The sequence below is a fragment of the Mobula birostris genome, chromosome 6, assembly GCF_030028105.1.
Source record: "Mobula birostris isolate sMobBir1 chromosome 6, sMobBir1.hap1, whole genome shotgun sequence".
Classification (NCBI taxonomy): Eukaryota; Metazoa; Chordata; class Chondrichthyes; order Myliobatiformes; family Myliobatidae; genus Mobula; species Mobula birostris.
The window spans coordinates 184,142,687-184,162,062 of record NC_092375.1 but is presented as its reverse complement, the minus strand read 5'-3'; positions in this window follow the sequence as shown (position 1 = coordinate 184,162,062).

The following is a 19,376-nucleotide window of genomic DNA, read 5'->3' as shown; positions in this document are numbered from 1 at the left end:
TTACCTGACTGGCAGACCACAGTACGTGTGCTTGCAACACTGTGTGTCCGACAGAGTGATTAGCAGCACTGGGGCTCCACAGGGGACTGTCTTGTCTCCCTTTCTCTTCACCATTTACACCTCGGACTTCAACTACTGCACAGAGTCTTGTCATCTTCAGAAGTTTTTGGATGACTCTGCCATAGTTGGATGCATCAGCAAGGGAGATGAGGCTGAGTACAGGGCTACGGTAGGAAACTTTGTCACATGGTGTGAGCAGAATTATCTGCAGCTTAATGTGAAAAAGACTAAGGAGCTGGTGGTAGACCTGAGGAGAGCTAAGGTACCGGTGACCCCTGTTTCCATCCAGGGTGTCAGTGTGGACATGGTGGAGGATTACAAATACCTGGGGATACGAATTGACAATAAACTGGACTGGTCAAAGAACACTGAAGCTGTCTACAAGAAGGGTCAGAGCCATCTCTATATCCTGAGGAGACTGAGGTCCTTTAACATCTGCCCGACACTGCTGAGGATGTTCTACGAGTCTGTGGTGGCCAGTGCTATCATGTTTGCTGTTGTGTGCTGGGGCAGCAGGCTGAGGGTAGCAGACACCAACAGAATCAACAAACTCATTTGTAAGGCCAGTGATGTTGTGGGGATGGAACTAGACTCTCTCACGGTGGTGTCTGAAAAGAGGATGCTGTCTAAGTTGCATGCCATCTTGGACAATGTCTCCCATCCACTACATAATGTACTGGGTGGGCACAGGAGTACATTCAGCCAGAGACTCATTCCACCGAGATGCAACACAGAGCGTCATAGGAAGTCATTCCTGCCTGTGGCCATCAAACTTTACAACTCCTCCCTTGGAGAGTCAGACATCCTGAGCCAATAGGCTGGTCCTGGACTTATTTCCTGGCATAATTTACATATTACTATTTAACTATTTATTGTTTTATTACTATTTAATTATTTATGGTGCAACTGTAATGAAAACCAATTTCCTTCGGGATTAATAAAGTATGACTATGACTATGACTAAAATCAACCATCAGCATCATGGTTGGGGAAGCAGGGAATCAAACCTGAATCCTGATGTTCACTGAGATCAATGGCCAAATTGGGAATTAATTATCAAGAAAGGATGGAATAGAAGATGTAGAAGGGAGGTGGTGGATGACATACAGGACTTCATTTTAGAATCAAATCATACCAGTAACAGATGAAATGAATTTAAATTCTTGCAAATATCATAGGGAATTTAATTAATTGGCCTTTAAAATTGCAGTCACCTTAGTTCTTGTTTTTTTTTGCTGAAAATATAAATTGTATATTTTTAATTGGAACACTTCCTTCTCCCAAATAAATCACATATCTGTTGTAGAATTTCATTTCACATTAATGATGTTTGTTAAATAACAAATATTTCTCAGAGCCCATTTATCTGTACAAAGCTTTTGTGCATTTAGTATTTCAGCAATATTTGAGTAATATTGTAAATATATATTGTTTGATTAAGCTTTGTATTTCAGTTCAATAATTCATTACGGGATATATGTAAAAGTATGTGAATGGCATACGTCATCATGCCACCAGGTCATACTTCGGCATCTCGCTAAAAGTAAAACTAGGAATGTACAGAAGTTATTCCCATCTCCATGTTTTCCCTTCAATTAATGTGCCGGAGTTGCAAAATATAACAATGGTGATGAAGAAGTTTAACTTGACTTGAGATGACTACCTGCCTGTTGGAGTGCAGCAAGATGTTCAAGTTGAAAACAAGCTGTGCAGCGTGTGTCTCTTTGGAAAGGGGAGCGAGAAACGGTTGAGTTAAAAAAAAGGGAGAAAATGAAAAATTCACAGGTTCATAAACAGTGAGTACTGGGTGATAATAATCATAAATTTAAAAGAAGGAGAAATGGGTGGTTACATCTGAGAAATAGACACATTGATTGCACAAGAGTTAACTGGATAATGCACACTAAGCAAATTGAGCAGTACTTTGAAGCTAACAATATAACCAATGAATTTGGTTTAAAGGTACTGTATATAGTTTGCTAAGAAGTTTCACTTCTCCAACAAAACCAACCATAATGAGCTTTGCTGACTTGAAGGGGTTGTCTGAGCATTGTCAATTTAGTGATAGGCTCAATGATGTATCGAGAGATTGTTTAGTTTGTGGAATAGATCAGCAGAATGAACAGATTGCCATACACTGTTTGGGATGCCAACACATCCAGAAGATGCCAAGAGCAGACCTTTCCATCCCTGGGAATGCCTTGCATTGCCTTGGCAGAGGAATCATGTGGATTTTGCCGGACCATTCAAGAGTACACATTTTTTGGTAGTAGCGGATGCAGCTACTAAGTGCCCAGTAGTGTTCCCAATAGCCTGTGCTACAATTTTGCACACTGTTGATGCGTTGAGTGGTCTTTTCTCAAGGACTGGTGCTCCAGAACTCTTAGTCAGTGACAATGGACCACAGTTTGTTGTGGAACAGTTTCAGTCATCCCTGGAATAAGACATACTACATCTGTATCATACCACCCAGCTACAAATGGCTTGGCAGCAAAGTTTGTCCGGAGTCTTAAACAATGTCTGCAGAATGCCCTACACTAGCACTGAATCAGAAGCTCGCTTGCCAATTTCGTCCTTGCATGTCGCAGTGCAGCACACTCCACAACCAACAACTCACCAACTGTGCTATTCCTGTGTTGCCCTTGCACTCACACTTGGATCTCTTCAAGGCCAATCTCAGAAGGAGTATGCAGGACAAACAGCTGAGGCAATTTGAGGGCTCCTCAATCGAGGAGGATCAACATTTCACTCATGAACAAGCAGAGGTGATCACAGGTACTTGAGAAGATTAAAGACAGAACTGGATCACTCTCAAACACAGTGGAGATGACACATTGATCAGTTGAGGAGATCAGACTCAATTGTTAGAGCAGAAAGGTGTCCAGAACTATCAGAAGCATTTCCTGCAGTTCCAGAGTCAACTCCTACAACCACCATAGAGGAGGCCCCAGAACCTGAGATTGTTTCACAGCTGCAAGACTCACCTGCCAAGCAAATCAGGAATCAGGAGTGATGTTATCCCATAAGAGTATGAGAGCATCCACAGTCATTAAATCTTTAGACCTGAATGGGACAATTTAAAATTTACTCTGCTGTGGATGTTGACGTGCACAATCCTGATTTGATGGAGATAGCCATGAGAAGCACAGAGGAACATCTGGTGAAACTTCTGAAATACCTGCTTCGCTGCCGCTGCTATAATGCGATCGAAAATCTCCAGCTGGGAAGGCCCCAAATCATCAGCTTTTGCCTATTGCCGGGGCCGGGGTCAAAGTGCTCGGCAGAGATGGTGCTCGGTGCTCGGTGTCGGAGGGCTGGTTGGAGGTTCGAAGTTTTCAGACGGACTCAAGAGTTGGCTGTGGTCGGGTGTTTCCAGGATGCTGCATCGGCAAGTTTGTGGCACTGGAAGCTCATGGCAGGGAGAGTTCTTCTTCCTTCTACCATCTGTGTGAGGTGATGGGACTTTTGAGAGACTTTGAGACTTTTTTTTTTTACCATGCCCATGGTCTGTTCTTTATCAAATTATGGTATTGCTTTGTACTCTTGTAACTATATATTATAATTATGTGGTTTTTGTCAGTTTTTTTAGTCTTGGTTTGTCTTGTGTTTCTGTGATATCATTCTGGAGGAACATTGTATCATTTCTTAATGCATGCATTACTAAATGACAATAAAAGAGGACTGCGTGTCCTCATAATCTAATCTAATCTAATTCTTTTTCGAGTTGGAGTTTATAGCTAAGCAGGGAGAGGTCTCTTGTGTTTTAGTATTTCAGTAACCATATAACAATTACAGCACGGAAACAGGCCATCTCGGCCCTTCTAGTCCGTGCCGAACTCTTACTCTCACCTAGTCCCACCGACCTTCACTCAGCCCACAACCCTCTATTCCTTTCCTGTCCATATAGCTATCCAATTTAACTTTAAATGACAACATCGAACCTGCCTCAACTACCTCTGCTGGAAGCTCGTTCCACACAGCCACCACTCTCTGAGTAAAGAAATTCCCCCTCAAGTTACCCCTAAACTTTTGTCCCTTAACTCTCAACTCATGTCCCCTTGTTTGAATCTCCCCCACTCTCAATGGAAAAAGCCTACCCACGTCAACTCTATCTATCCCCCTCATAATTTTAAACACCTCTATCAAGTCCCTCCCTCAATCTTCTATGCTCCAAAGAATAAAGACCCAACTTGTTCAACCTTTCTCTGTAACTTAGGAGATGAAACTCAGGTAACATTCTAGTAAATCTTCTCTGTACTCTCTCAATTTTGTTGACATCTTTCCTATAATTCGGTGACCAGAACTGTACACAATACTCCAAATTTGGCCTTACCAATGCCTTGTACAACTTCAACATTACATCCCAACTCCAATATATTATAATATTGCTTAAGCATATATAAGCATTCTTGTTCATTTAAATAATTCATTACAGGTTATATGTAAAAGTATGTGAATGGCATATGTCGTCACGCCACCATGTCATATGTGCTCATCTCGCTAAAAGTAAATCTAAGAATGTACATGAGTTACTCCCAGCTCTCTGTTTTCTATTCAATTCGTCTTATGTGTTGGAGTTACAAACCAGAACAAAGACAGGTTGAGGAGCAGAGGTTCAATGCTATTGAGCATTAGAAGCTAGAGCAGGATAGGTAGCTGATGTGCTGAGGGTTGCACAAGGAAGGAAGATAATAAAAACAGAAAATATTGCTTTGGATTTCCAGTATCTGCACAATTTCTTGTGTTTATAAGATATTGGAAACTCTAAGCAGGTCAGGTAGCATCCTTGGAAAAAAAACAAGAAAGGGAGGAGCCTGGTAGATGAAAACAGTGTGGTATTTTGAGAGAAAAATTAGATGTGGGGAGAAGCAGGAGCATAGAAGGTAGGGGAAGATAACACTCCCCTTCTCTGTTAGATTTGGAATACACATGAGTTGACTTTCACGAGCTTTCGGCATCAGCAGTGATATCTGTGTCTCTACAGATCAAACTTTTATAAAGTTGATTTCTTGTAGGTCAACTCTGTTTATATGTGACATCTTAGCAGAAGATGATGTTTAGAAGCTAAGGCAATTACACTACTAAGTTTAGATTATAAAAGTTGCCCTGTCAATATCTTCTCACCACATTTCCTCACTACTGTAAAATCCAACAGCAATGTCTGATTTGCTGTTTTCATTTAGTCTGATGGAGGGTGATTTCACCAATACTTCTTGGTGCTAAAAGTCCAATTTCATCAGTACTTTGGAGCCTTTTCCATGTCTAAAATGATATAGAAGGAATGAAATACTACAACACCAAAGAACAGAACAAACTTCTGATGTACGTCAGTTAAGGCGTTAATGAAACAAAAGAAAACTCTAAATAGTCCTCATGCCTTCTGAAGTACCCTCCCAACAGATGACCAAACCGTTGTCCTGTGACTTGGTTATCCAATCAATAGTTCAGACACACTCAAAGTTCAAAAGTTCAAAGTACATTTATTATTATGGTACATATATATTGTACAACCTTGAGGTTTGTCTCCTTACAGGCAGCCACAAGACAAGAAACCCAAAATAATCTATATTAAAAAAAAATCCACTCACACCTAATATGCAGAAAGAGAGAATAAGAACAAATCATGCAAGAAATAAAAGCAAGAAAACAGCATTCAGAACAAAAAATGAGCCCATTGACACCAGATCCAGAGCAGTCGCAGCAGGCCCACAGTTTCAGCCTCAGTTTATCACAGAGCGGAGCAGCAGGAGGTTCATACATTATCGGATAAACCCTGGAGCAATAATGAGCCATTTTAAAGAGGTTTTTGTTTTCCACATTCTTAACAACAAATCTGAACATCACAAAAGTAACATCTCCAAGCCACTGGCTAATAAGAATCACGGATATCCAAGTATTGATCTCATAGTTTGAACAGTCAAGATAGTGATAATAGGACAATGAGAGGTGCAATGAGAACTTGCATCTACAGTTGCGATGCTGCGAACAATACAGGAAAGGAAAGTCATTATGACTGCAACCATGCCGGAAATTAACATTGCTATGTTTTGTAACTTCAAAACATTAAATTAGTTCAAAGGAAGACACGTGAGTTCAGGATTGTGGGTCTGGCTTTGTCTTTACTTTTAAGTGGGGTGCGCACGTATCACGTCATAATGTGATGACATATGCAATGTTAGCATTTTAACACATAAGCCATAATGAATTATTTAAATGCACAAAATGTTTAATCGAACAAAATATATATATATAAGATTACTCAAATATTACTAAAATAATAAGTACACATCATAGTCACCAAATGACCTTTACAATGGAAAAAAAGTTGTTTTTGTTGCTTTTGCTGTGACGGTGCCAGTGGTAACCATAGCTACCTGTAAACTTCAGTTTCTGATGCTGCTCTGTCTGGGTAGATTGCCTCATGGTCAAACTTATCCATTGAATTGTATCCAATGCTTAAACTTGCAAGCAGGCGTTGACCACGAGTCACAGTGAGGTAGAGTGATAAGGCATGGAAACAAGTTCCTTGGTCCATCTTGTCTGTGCTGACTATGTTCGATAACTGAGCTAGATACATTTACCTGCTTTTGGCCCACATCCTTTTTAAACCACACATTCCCAACCTGGGAGACACAGATCCCTCGGTTAATGGTAAGGCTCCACTGCATGAAAAGGTTGGGAACCCTTGGTTTTAACCATTCCTATCTACGTGACTGTCCAAGTGTCTTTAACTGCCATAATTGTGCCTGCCTCTACCACTTCTTCTGCCAACCCTTACCTTATATTTGCCAACCTCTGTGAAAAAGTTGTCCCTCAAGTCCCTTTTAAGTCTTTCCCACCTCCTCACTTTAAACCTAAGCGCTCTGGTTTTGGATTCTGCTACCCATGGAGTAAAGGCCTTAGCTATTCACTTTATCTATGTCCCTCAGTCAACTCTCAGCTTCCTACCCTCCAGGGAAAGAAATTTAGCCTTCCCTTACAACCCAGGTTCTCTAGTCCTGGTAACATCCTCATATTTGTTTTACACCTCTTCCAGTTTAATGACATCCTTCCTTTAGCAGGTTGACCAGAATTGTGCCATGTTATCCATATGTAAGTGGTGGGTGGAGATACATCTCTACCAAAAGAGGTGTAAGGCACTCCTTCCCTCCACTAGCCTGCAGGTCAACCTCCGGCAAGGTGCAGTACCTGCTTATTACCCCTCCCCCCCCACTCAATCAGGGTCATGAGAAGCCATGGGAGCAGGTGGTGGATGAGCAGCTGGTGCATATCACAAGTCTTGGTTATACGACCACTGACACCAGGCAGACAATCTCTGAAGAGCATTGATCATGGCCAGGGTCAGCCATCTTGTGAAAACACTGCCCAGAAGAAGGCAATAGCAAACCACTTCTGTAGAAAAATTTGCCAAGAACAATCATGGTCATGGAAAGACCATCGTCACCTACGTCATACAACAAGGCACATAACAAATGATTGAACTCCAGCTGTGGCCTTACCACAGTTTTGTGTATTACATCCTAAATTTCTGACCAATGCAGACAACTATACCAAATGTCTTTTTTCACCATTCTGATGACCTGTGTTGCCAATTTCAAGAAAATATATACATTCATCTCTAGGTCTCACTTTTCTGTAACAGTCTTCAGGGCCTTACCATTTACTGTGTAAGTCTTGCACTAATTTAGTTTACCTCATATTTATCTGAATTAAACTCCATCTGCCATTCTTTGGCCCTATTACCCTTTTGTGTCAATTGATCAAGTACCCATTGTAGTCTTATTTAGCCTTTTTCACTACTATACAACCAAATTTACTATTATCCAATAACTCACTAACCATGCCATATATGTACATTCTCATTCAAATTATTAATACAAATAGCAAACAGCAGTGGACCCAGCATCAATCCCAATGACCTACCACTGGACACGGGTTTCCAGTCTAATACATAGCTCTCCAGCACAACCCTCTTTTTCTATTGTCAAGCCAATTTTGTAGCCAACATAAACACTCAATTATTTTACACAATTATTAAATGGTAATGACACAGAAGGTGGCTATGTTGATTCTTAACTCTTCAGGATGAACAATAAATTCTGACCAAAGATTCCCACATTCATGACCTAATTCATTCTGCAAGTTTGTGCAGCTCTCTGCAAAAGTAATCCAGCTACTGTATTTGCTTTCCTTTGCTCTCTCCACTTCCTTTCATCACAAATCTCCTTCTCTTTTGAAAGTCATGATTGAATTAGGTTTCACACATATACCGCATGATGCATTCCAAGTACTAAACTTTCATTGCATTAAATGTCTCTCCTTGAGTAGTCTTTGGTTCTTTTGCTAATCACCTTAATATGTGTCTTGTGATTCTTGATAGTTCCATAAGAAGTTTATCTCTGTGAGACCCCTTAATTTAAGCACTTTAGTCTAAGTAAACTTTTTAAACAGAAATTTTCTTCATAACATAAATTATGCAAATACAACCGTAGATGTATGTCATTCTATTTGCTTCAGCAATGAATTGGATTAAATGGTGTTAAATTATCCATTAGCACCCAAATTAATATACGCATCCTGTTAATGTTTACAGCACAGAATGGTTCATCTTAGCAAGTTTCTCGTGGCTGAGATAGATAGACAATAGCTTCTGGCAAGATGGTGGCGTGCTCAGACACAGCAGCTTCTACTGGGCCGAACAAAGGTGTTATTGTCTTTTTAAGAATATTTTTTACAAGCACAAGACCATGCTGGACAGTAAAGACTTAAAATACTGCAGGTCTACCCCATCAGTGAGTTGCTCATTGGTGGAGAAACTGAAACAGCTGGACTTGGTGTGATTGGTGATGGTGCCTGCAACAGAGAGGCATCGATGTGCAAAGGAAGTGTGCAGCATATCACTGAGCGATCGTCTTAGTTGCTTTTCTTGTGATTCACGACCCTGGTGACCATTAATGGAGTGGAATGCTGCAAATCCAATTCATTGGTTAATTGGCAAGTGGTGGGGGAGCTGTGTGGCCTCGGTCGTGGAATAGGCCTCAAGCTGCAGTGCTGCCCGTTTGCAGCTGCCCAAGGGTTGGGCCCTCCACCTGACTGTTTGATATGGCGTCCATGTTGCAGTTGGTGCTGCCCCCCAGTGTTCACTTGGCAGAAGACAAGCTGTATTGTCTTAGACTGCAGACTGCTGTGACGTTTATGGAATCAGCGACTTGGACTATATTTGTGTGACTGTATTTTACTGATATTTTATATGTGCTTGCTATCTTATGCAATAATAATAAATTTATTTATATAGCACCTTCTATTCATTTAGATGTAGGCTCAAAGTGCTTTATTATAAAGAATAATCAATATAGTCATAAAAATTTGAAACAAAATTAAAGATAACAAGAAAAGACAAAGATTATATAAAATAAAATGAAATCAAACATACCAAAATATAAAAATGTAATCACTATCAACACATATATGCCTTGTGTTGTGTATGACTGTTGGTATGTACTGTGTTTTGCCCCTTGGCCCTGGAATAAAACTGTTTTGTTTGGCCGTATTCATGTATAGTTAAATGAATTTGAACTTGAAGGTGAACTACATGGAATGTGACAATGTAGTAAACCATATATATATATGTTGTAACTGGGTTAACCGTCTGGACACGCCCCTCTGCTGACTGCCCCTGTGTCTCCTCCCACAGAGTCCTGTATAAAGGTGTTTCGCCTTGCCCCTCCCCCTCAGTCCGGGGGCAGACACTCACCGTGGAGGTCGTATTAAAAGCGAATAAAAGCCTTTCAGTATTTTACCAAACCTCAGTCTTTTGGAGTTATACTGAAGCACCTTCAGACAACTAGGCTTGCTTTCTATGCATTTGTCCTATTTTTGTGCCTTCAAATGGTCAATTTACTCTTGCTGCAAAAACTGCTTCAAATCCCCACAAGGATTACAAACCACTCTCTACTAGTTGACAAGTAAAAAGCTTAAATATGTTAGCATTTAATACACAATAATTTAATAAGATTTGTGGTCTTAGATGCTGATGGGTTTACTGTAGGATTACTTTCATAATTGTTAAAAGTAGCTAACTACTTCAAGTTTCAGTCAAATGTTTCAGTCCTACAAATAAACATAATACAGCTTTCACAAGACTGATAGTCTCTAAAGCATTATATTGTTTCCATTTTTTGAAAATCCAATATCCTTAATAGCATAAAATGCATTTTAATATAAATCATTTGTAATGAGATTTGCTGCCTTTAAAATTGTGTTCAAATGGTGTAACAGAAATGTGAGGGAAAAATCAGACAGGAATGTTCATATTTAGGTGTTCCTTGGCATCTCAAGGCAGACAGAGAACATAACCAAGGGTATACAGACCCTTCACTGTTTAGGTGTCAAGCAACACAAAGGATAAAAATAGAAAGGAACACATATTTATTTATTTATTCATTGACATACACCGTGGAATACGCCCTTGCGGCCTCTTGGAGCCATGCTGCCAGCAACCCCCCCCCCCCCCCACAATTTAATCCTAGCCTAATCGTGGGATATTTAAAAATGACCAACTAACCTGCCAGCCGGTACGTTTTTGGACTGTGGGAGGAAACGGGAGCACCCAGAGGACACCCATGCAGTTAAGGGGAGAAGGTACGAACTCTTTACAGGCAGTGGCAGCAGTTGAACCCCGGTCACTGGTACTGTAATGCCTTGCGCTCACCACTACACTACCGTGCCCCCACCCCCGTGCTTAGTTACCACATGTCTCGTGACCAATGAACTCGAGGCTAATAGTCAAGCCTTCAAATTTTCTTCAGGTTTTTTCCTTTTACACTTCGTTTAATTTTAAATTCAATCGATGGTTATTTTTAAAGTGTTTTGCTAAATTGGGCTCTCCCATGCATCTGCACATACCAATATTGGCTCAGTTAATTAGAAAAATAATATGCTCATTATTCCTCGCTATTAAATAAAGATCATCAAAACTATTATTAAAGAACAAATTCTATGGGGAAGAAACTGTACACTTAAGACAATACCGGTTAACTAAAAATAGCACACATATTTTGACCTGTACTATGCATATTGATGTCATAAATCAGTCACCTTCAGATAGTCCATATGATCAGCATCCCATCAACTACCCTATTCTCCTCCACCAACACACAGCTGCTGTAACATCCACCAACACAGTGCAGCTTCTCATCAGATCTGCTTTCTAAATCCTGATAAAGAGTCTCGGTCTGTAACGCTCACTGTTTATCCCCATCCATTATGCTGCCTAACTTGCTGAGCTCTTCCAGCACATTTTGTGTATTCATTCTATATAATACTCCTCTCAGGACCAGACAAATATCATAATTGTTTATGTGAATTGATTATTCTGCCAGACTTTCCCTTAATAGCTGCCTCTCTGTTTTCCTTGCCCAAAGAGCCTTGGTAGTGTGATGAAATTACTGTTGTCAAGTGCAGCTTCAGAGATTTCTTCACCCTGCTTTCCAGCAAGAGACCAGCGTATTTCTCTTAGACAAACCTACATTTAGTTGGATATTCATAAATCAGAATAAATCAAAGATTTGTGATATGGCTTTTAGCATAAGAGAATTAAAATAATAACTAATGTGACATTTTATCATCGTAGTTAGAATAATTATGACTTCGTATACCTGACCTCAACAGCTCTTAAGTCTTGTGATAGGATTTCAGAATTCTGATATCGTACATTGTAACAGGATGTGTTATCAAACTGGGCATAGCTATGATCACTCCTGTTGTTAAAGGAAAATACAATGTCCAACGCCATGAAACAGATACCTAGCAGGCGCTTCAGTATCATTCATTTTTAAAATTGTTTCTACCTTCTAATGCAGTCTACTAGATCACATATTTGTAGTGAAGCAGCATCCACCATCAGTGATCTCCACCACCCAGGCCATGCTCCCTTCTCGCTGCTGCCATCAGGTGGAAGGTACAAGAGCCTCAGGAATCGCAGCACCAGGTTCAGGAACAGGGCCCTGAATACAAGGGGATAAATACACTCAGTTGCCCCATCTTTGAAATGCTTTACGAGCAATGATCTCACTTTAAGGTCTCCTTATCTCATGCTCTTGCTATTAATCAGTATTTATTTATAGTAGTATTTGCACAGTTTGTTGTCTTCTGCACTCTGGTTGATCTTCCATTGATCCTGTTATTGTTACTGTTCTATAGATTTGCCGAGCATCCCCTGCAGGAAAATGGGATAGGGATAATTTGAATTGCAGTATTGACTTGAAGATTTTGGATGCCATACTATTTGCAAGTGGCCAGGCGTTGAATTTTGATTTGAGTTATGTCACTATTGCGGTATCTTCATGTACACAGGAATGCACAAGCCAAGCAAAATCATAAATCCACAAAATGAAGGCAACTGAGAGGACTGGTGTAAAGGAAAGCTAATGCAAAAAGACCGTATTTTACAACGCTGAGACATCTGAAGTAGAGGCTGTAAGAATATAGCTGTTCAAATATAGCAGTTCCTTAGCAACCAGCAGATGAGGAAGTGTTTTCACAGAGAGTAGGCACAGCAAGTGAGTCAGTAGGCAGGATCAGATTTATCTGACTGGTCTGAGGGGAAATTATACATTTTAAATTCACTATTTCTATTATGGCTGGGAGAATTTTAGTATAAATTCAGTGGAAATCCAGCTTTCAGTAGTTGAGACTGAAAGCAATTAAGAGATGGTTCTGAGGGGAATGAAGGGATATAGAGAGAAGGCAGGAGATTGGGGCTGAGAGGGAAATGGTTCAGCCATGATGAAATGGTGGAGCAGACTCAATGGGCCAAATGGCCTAATTCTGCTCTTAAGGTCTTACGGATTTTTAAATTTTTTTTGTTTTTTACTTGTGTTTGCTACCTCATAACAGTCAGGCACCACCTTTGCAACTCACAGTTCCTGTGCTCTCTTTTTACAGATATATTTTATTCATTTTCAGTATAGCCTGACAATGGCTGACAGCTCACCCCTGCTAAGGCTAAGCCAGTGGCATTTTAAGAACTATTCAAATATACTTACTGTAAATGGTCTTAAAAATAAAAAAAATAAATATACCTACAAACAAATGATAAAAATACTAAGATAGAGTAAGATAGGTAGTTGCCTGCATTTACTTTCTCCTAGGAGTCAGTGTCTCCATTGAAATCCCCCTTTGTGCTCAATGCTGGGTCCAATGGAGAGAGGACAGTCAAAATGATACAGAATCTGCAGTGTGTCCCTGAATTCGATCTTATACAACTCTGGCTCAGGATTTAGGGACAAGCCAAGATGTAAGTGGCTGATAGCAGGTTGTTCCCTTTGGAATTGTTGACACAACTTGCATTTTTTATGGTGTTTGCTGATCTGAGCTCTGAAACCCTTGGTGCAATATCATTGTAGTTTCAAACCTTGCCATGAAACTAACTCCCCAGGTTCAGGTGTTTGCTTACAAAGAGACTCAGATAACGAGTGGGCGCAGTTAAGACGGCGACAAGTGGCTGCCTCTTCGAGCTCATCTGCGGAAACAGCTCTCTTCAATGTCTCTTTTTTTTCCTTTCCAAGGTGGCTGGAGTTCTATTGAGGTTCTGATCTATGACAGGACTCGAAAACTGAGGCTTTTCATAGCCGATGAGTTCCAGCTCCTGGAGCTCAGTGGCCGTCCATTTTCCAGGTGCAGCTTGGAAGATGGCGCTGCTGGGGTGCGGCACTGTGGACGACCGATACCTGGCCAGTGTTGTCGACTGAGGCGTCATGGCAGAAGGAGCATCAGGATTTCACTGCGGTGGATGTACGGATGAAGTTCTCTGTAGTCAAGTGATCACTCTCTCCCTCTCTCTCAATGGTGAGGAGAGTTTGCTGCCAATTCTAGAGTCGGAGAATCTTGGAATAAAATGCAACGTGGCAGGCTGACACTATAACAGTGACTGTTCGTCTCCCCTTTTGCTGCGAAATGGGTGACATCTCTAGGTCCCTTGTTAGTGAGAGAGAGAACCTGTGGCATACCGAACTGTTGAGTGAACAGTAGTTTTTGTTGACTACAGATCATAGTCTGTCTTTGGGTGCTTTGCTATTGATTGGGGGTAGTGGGTGCTGATGCTTTGCTGCGGAAATGGGTGGGGAGGGGAGGAGGGAGGTTAATGCGTTGTTGCTTTGCTGCTGAAATGGGTGGGGAGGGGAGGAGGGAGGTTAATGCGTTGTTGCTTTGCTGCTGAAATGGGTGGGGAGGGGAGGAGGGAGGTAAATGCGTTGTTGCTTTGCTGCTGAAATGGGTGGGGAGGGGAGGAAGGAGGTTAATGCGTTGTTGCTTTGCTGCTGAAATGGGTGGGGAGGGGAGGAGGGAGGTTAATGCATTGTTGCTTTGCTGCTGAAATGGGTGGGGAGGGGAGGAGGGAGGTTAATGCGTTGTTGCTTTGCTGCTGAAATGGGTGGGGAGGGGAGGAAGGAGGTTAATGCATTGTTGCTTTGCTGCTGAAATGGGTGGGGAGGGGAGGAGGGAGGTTAATGCATTGTTGCTTTGCTGTTGCTTGCACAGGGGAGGGGGAAGTGGGGGCTTTGGGGTTCTAATGTTTTCTGTCACCCATTCTTTTGGGGTTCTGCGAAGAGCAAGTATAGTTTATACTTTATTGTCGCCAAACAATTGATACTAGAACGTACAATCATCACAGCGATATTTGATTCTGCACTTCCCACTCCCTGGATTTCAGGTTGTATACATTCTCTGATAATAAACAGAAGCATATGAACATCAGCTTTATTCATCATGTACACGATACTGCATAAAAGTCTTAGGCCCGTATATATAGCTAGACGTTTGCACCGTACTGTCAATGTGGCGTAGAAAGCAATTTTTTAAATCTGGCAGGAGCAAAGGATGTTGGGAATAGTGAGGGTGGAGCTCCAAGGGAGGGGTGTGAGACAAGTGGCAGAGAAGGAGTGCCAGGGGTGAGGGGTGGCACAGGTACAGACACACCCAGCCCTGAGAAACCGGACAAGGTCAGTTGGTTCCAAACAATTGGCTTATTGATCATTACAGAATGCCTTTCTGGTGTTTCCTGCTCCCTCCCCTTTTCCCAACCATAATTCCCCTCTCCCTGTCCCCTTCCCACTCTCAGTCCACAATAGAGACCCATATCAGAATCAGGTTTATCATCTCTCACATAAGTCATGAAATTTATTTTTTTTGGGGCAGCAGTACAGTGCAATACATAAAATTACTACAGTACTGTGCAAATGCCCAAGGCACTCTAGCTATAGATGTGCGCCTAGGACTTCTGCACAATACTGTATATTGAAACATGCAGTGAAATATGTTGCTTATGTCAATGACCAACACAGTCTAAGAAAGTGCTGGGGAAGCTCACAAGTATCGCCATGCTTCTTGCACTAACATAGATACCCCAGCTTACTAATCCGTACATCTTTGGAATGTCTGAGGAAACCAAAGAACCCAGAGGAAACCCACGCAGTCACAGGGAAAATGTACAATGTTCTTACAAACAGTGGCTGGAATTGAATCCTAATTGCTGAAACTGCAAAGCCACTGAAACATGGCGCCTATACCATGTTGGCTTAGGCAAGGCATGGTGTTTACTTACACAAAAAATTTATATGCATAAGTTACCGTAACTAAATTAGCATTAGCACTTTCTATTTCGAACATTGAGTCATATTACTGATTTCATGCTGAGCATGTATTTAAGCTAATCCTTTGTACAGTTCTCCTAACAACACAGTTAACTGCCACCAGATACTTCACCAAACCTTCGGAGGCTCTTCTCATCACAGGAATGGGATTCAGATTAAGACTCTCACGCTTTTCTAGCGTATATGACAAATAAACTCTTCTCAGTCTACCAGCCGGGTACAGGTATTGTTTATAACCAACTTTTCGATGACAAACTCTGCCAACTTCATCAGGGATGATGAAGAAGATGGCAGAGTTCTTCATCGAAAAGTCAGTTATAATTGATACCTGTACACAGCTGGAAGCCCAAAAAGAGTTTATCCATAGATTAAGACTGTTTAAATACTGGTAAAGTTCTTTAACTCTACGATTATCCCTTTTCATTACTTGTATACATATCAAAAATGTTGCTTTACAAAGAATCTTTGAATCAGCTCCCATTTTGGCAATTCTGGAGCAGCCATCAATCAGACCATCATTTTTTCAAAACAGTTCATCCCAACGGTCACAAAAATCACTTATTTTTAGAGGGTAATCTCAGAGCTGTGAATCAGATAAAACAGAGCACAGATGATCTTACAATGAGTCAGTATGTTTAAAATCTGTCATCCTGCAGCCTCTCCACTTCTTGCCACAATGTGCTTGCAGAATAACTTTCTTTTAAACTTATTTAAATGTTTAATATTTGCCATTGTAGTTTGCTGCTGATTAATTAGACAAGAAATTATAAGACTGAAATGGCTGGCTAAAAATGCAACGTCCTCAAGTAAACTACCCTTTACTCCAATATCATCTTCCAACGTGGGATGAGGATCAATGGAATAACGGCCAAGAACTTTGTGAGGATCCTAAACTTTATTATCCATCTCTTTAATTTCATCATTTGTAGATGTGGCATTTTACAAATATTGTGAAGGTACATAATAGTGCCAGTCTATGTACCATAATAGTTGTGTCTATGATTCAAACAATATAAGCCATGGTCTATTCAGATCCAATAGGGGTGAACTTATGATGGTGGCGCAGTGACATCAGCGCCAGACTCTGGAACGGAGGTTCCCGGGTTCGAATCCAGTCGGGGCCGCTCCCGAGTACGCTTTCCATCCGTGCCGGGTTGAGTATTGAGCTTGCAACTCGACCTCGTAAAATAAAGAAAAATACTGCAAAATGTCTGTGCGAGGAGTGGCGCCCCACAGTCTTCTGATCTGCGCCTTGCAAAGCATGAAAATGTCCGACGCTGGCCTCTCAGGCCTGAGTCGATGTCATCATCATCATCATGATGGTTTGGAAAGTGGCTACACTGGTCGATAGGGAGGTTAGAAAGGCACATGGCATGGCTGGCTTTGTTAGTCGAGGCACTGAACTTAAAAGTCAGGAGGCTATGTTGCAGCTTTATAAAACTCTAGTTAGGCCACAACTGGAGAAATGCATACAGTTTCTGGTCACTCCATTGTAGGAAGGATGTTGAGGCTTTGGAACGGGTGCAGAATAGATTTATTAATATGCTGCCTGGATTAAAGTGCATGTGTTATAACAAGAGTTTGGACAAACTTGGGTTGTTTTCTCTGGTGCGTCGAAGACTGAGGGGAGATCTGATAGAGGAATATAAAATGCATAAACAGAGTGACGGACAATATCTTTTTCCCAGGGTTGAAATGTCTAATGCCTGAGGGAATGCATTTACGGTGAGGAGGGGATAATCTCAAAGGAGATGTGAGAGGGAAGTGTTTTTTTTCCACAGAGAGTGGTGGGTGCCTGGAGCCATTAGAGACTTTGCAGAGACGTTTGAGTAGGCAAATGAATTTGAGGAAAATGGAGGGATATGGACATCGTGTGGGCAGATGGGATTAATTACTAATTTAATTGGATCAGCACAACATTGTGGGCTGAAGGACCTGTTCCTGTGTTCTATGATTGCAGGAAGGAAAATGAATACTCTTCAAAATCAGAATCGGTTTTATTATCATTGACATACGTTGTGAAACGTTACTTTGCATCAATACAGTGCAGTACATAAAAATGTCTATAAATTACAATATAGATAGAGAGGAGGAGAGGAGGGAGGAAAGAAAGAAAGGAGGGAGGTAGGAAGGAAGGAAGGAAAGAAAACTGTGAGGTAGTGATCTGTGCAGAAATCTGTTAGACTATTCACAAATCTAATGGTAGAGGGCAAGAAGCTGTTCCTAAAATGTTCAGCACGTGTCTTCAAGCTCCTCTTTGATGGTAGCAACGAGAAGGGCATGCCCACAGGTGGGGGGCGAAGAGCAGATCCACTCAGGGTTGTTGTAATTATGACCACCTTCAAGAAAGGAGGCATATCTGACATTCATCTCTACAGAAAAGACTCTCTGTTGTCTACCTCAGGATATATCATCATCCCAGTCCTCCTCAACTGTTTCATTCCAGCCACCAAATAGCTGCTCCCTGACTGACTGGATTCCACCTGTCTTGAGAAACATTGACAACCATACCTACCCCACTTCAACCTCATGAAATACTTTGATTCTATCAACTGGGACGGACTGGAACATCCTCTTCAAATTCTCATACAGACAACTACACCTCCATCTTACATTGGCAAGCAAGCTATGATACTAACCAACAGGTCTACAATGAACCAATCTCAGTGAAGACCACTGTCAAACAAGATGTCATTGTTTCAAAACGTTTCTCAGTTATGTAGCTGCAAAGGTTGTGCCTCGCCTCCAACAAACTTCCCATGGGAGTGCAGAAGCAAAACGTATTTTCAGAACTAACAGAAAACTACAACCTACAGTGACTACACACCAAAATGAAGGTATTATGAACCTCAGTAGTTTAGCCAGAGATGAGGCTTGCATTTGTACTTGCTCTTACACATTCCAAGACATTGTCAACTTGTTCATCAAAGCATAGGAGAGGATGCAATTCACCACTGTCTTCAAAGGACAAAGGCCTTTGATCAAGTGAGGAAAAGGTTATTAGAAGATCAAAATATTAGACCTGCAACAAAACCTTTGGACTACCAAAAGGAGTGATCTCTGCCCTCCCATGTGTTTCTGAGACCCAGACTATCTCCAGCACTAGGAAAATATCACCACTGTTTCTTCAAAATCCTCCATATTCACTAGAAGGATAAATAGACCAATTTCAGTATCCTTTCCCAAATTAACATCCCAGTATTGAGACTATTAATCTTCAGTTGGCTATATTTGGGCTGGCCATGCTGCTTGTATGCCTAATACCCGAGTCCTGGAACAGATACAGTATTATGGGAAGATTGTCAGGTGGACAAATGAAAAGACTCAAGGATGTGCTCAAAGCTCCCTTGAAGAAGTGTTACCCAGCTACCACTGGTCTACAAATGCTCAAAGTGGGAAAGGATCAATTGTGAACCTGGAGTCCACATGTCAGGAGAATGCAGTAGCTCTTTATAAATAGCACTGGCTTCAGAGCTATATCAGCACCTACACAGCCAGAATGGGAGCAAGACATTTTCAATCCCTTGGACCTGCCAAAAGAGGATTGTTTCCAGGATCCATATAAATACTCCTGCCTTCAGTAGCTTAGATATCATTAAAACATTTATGGCACACATTCCCTCGACTTTCCAGCATTTCCAGAACCATGATCTGCCCCTAACACTC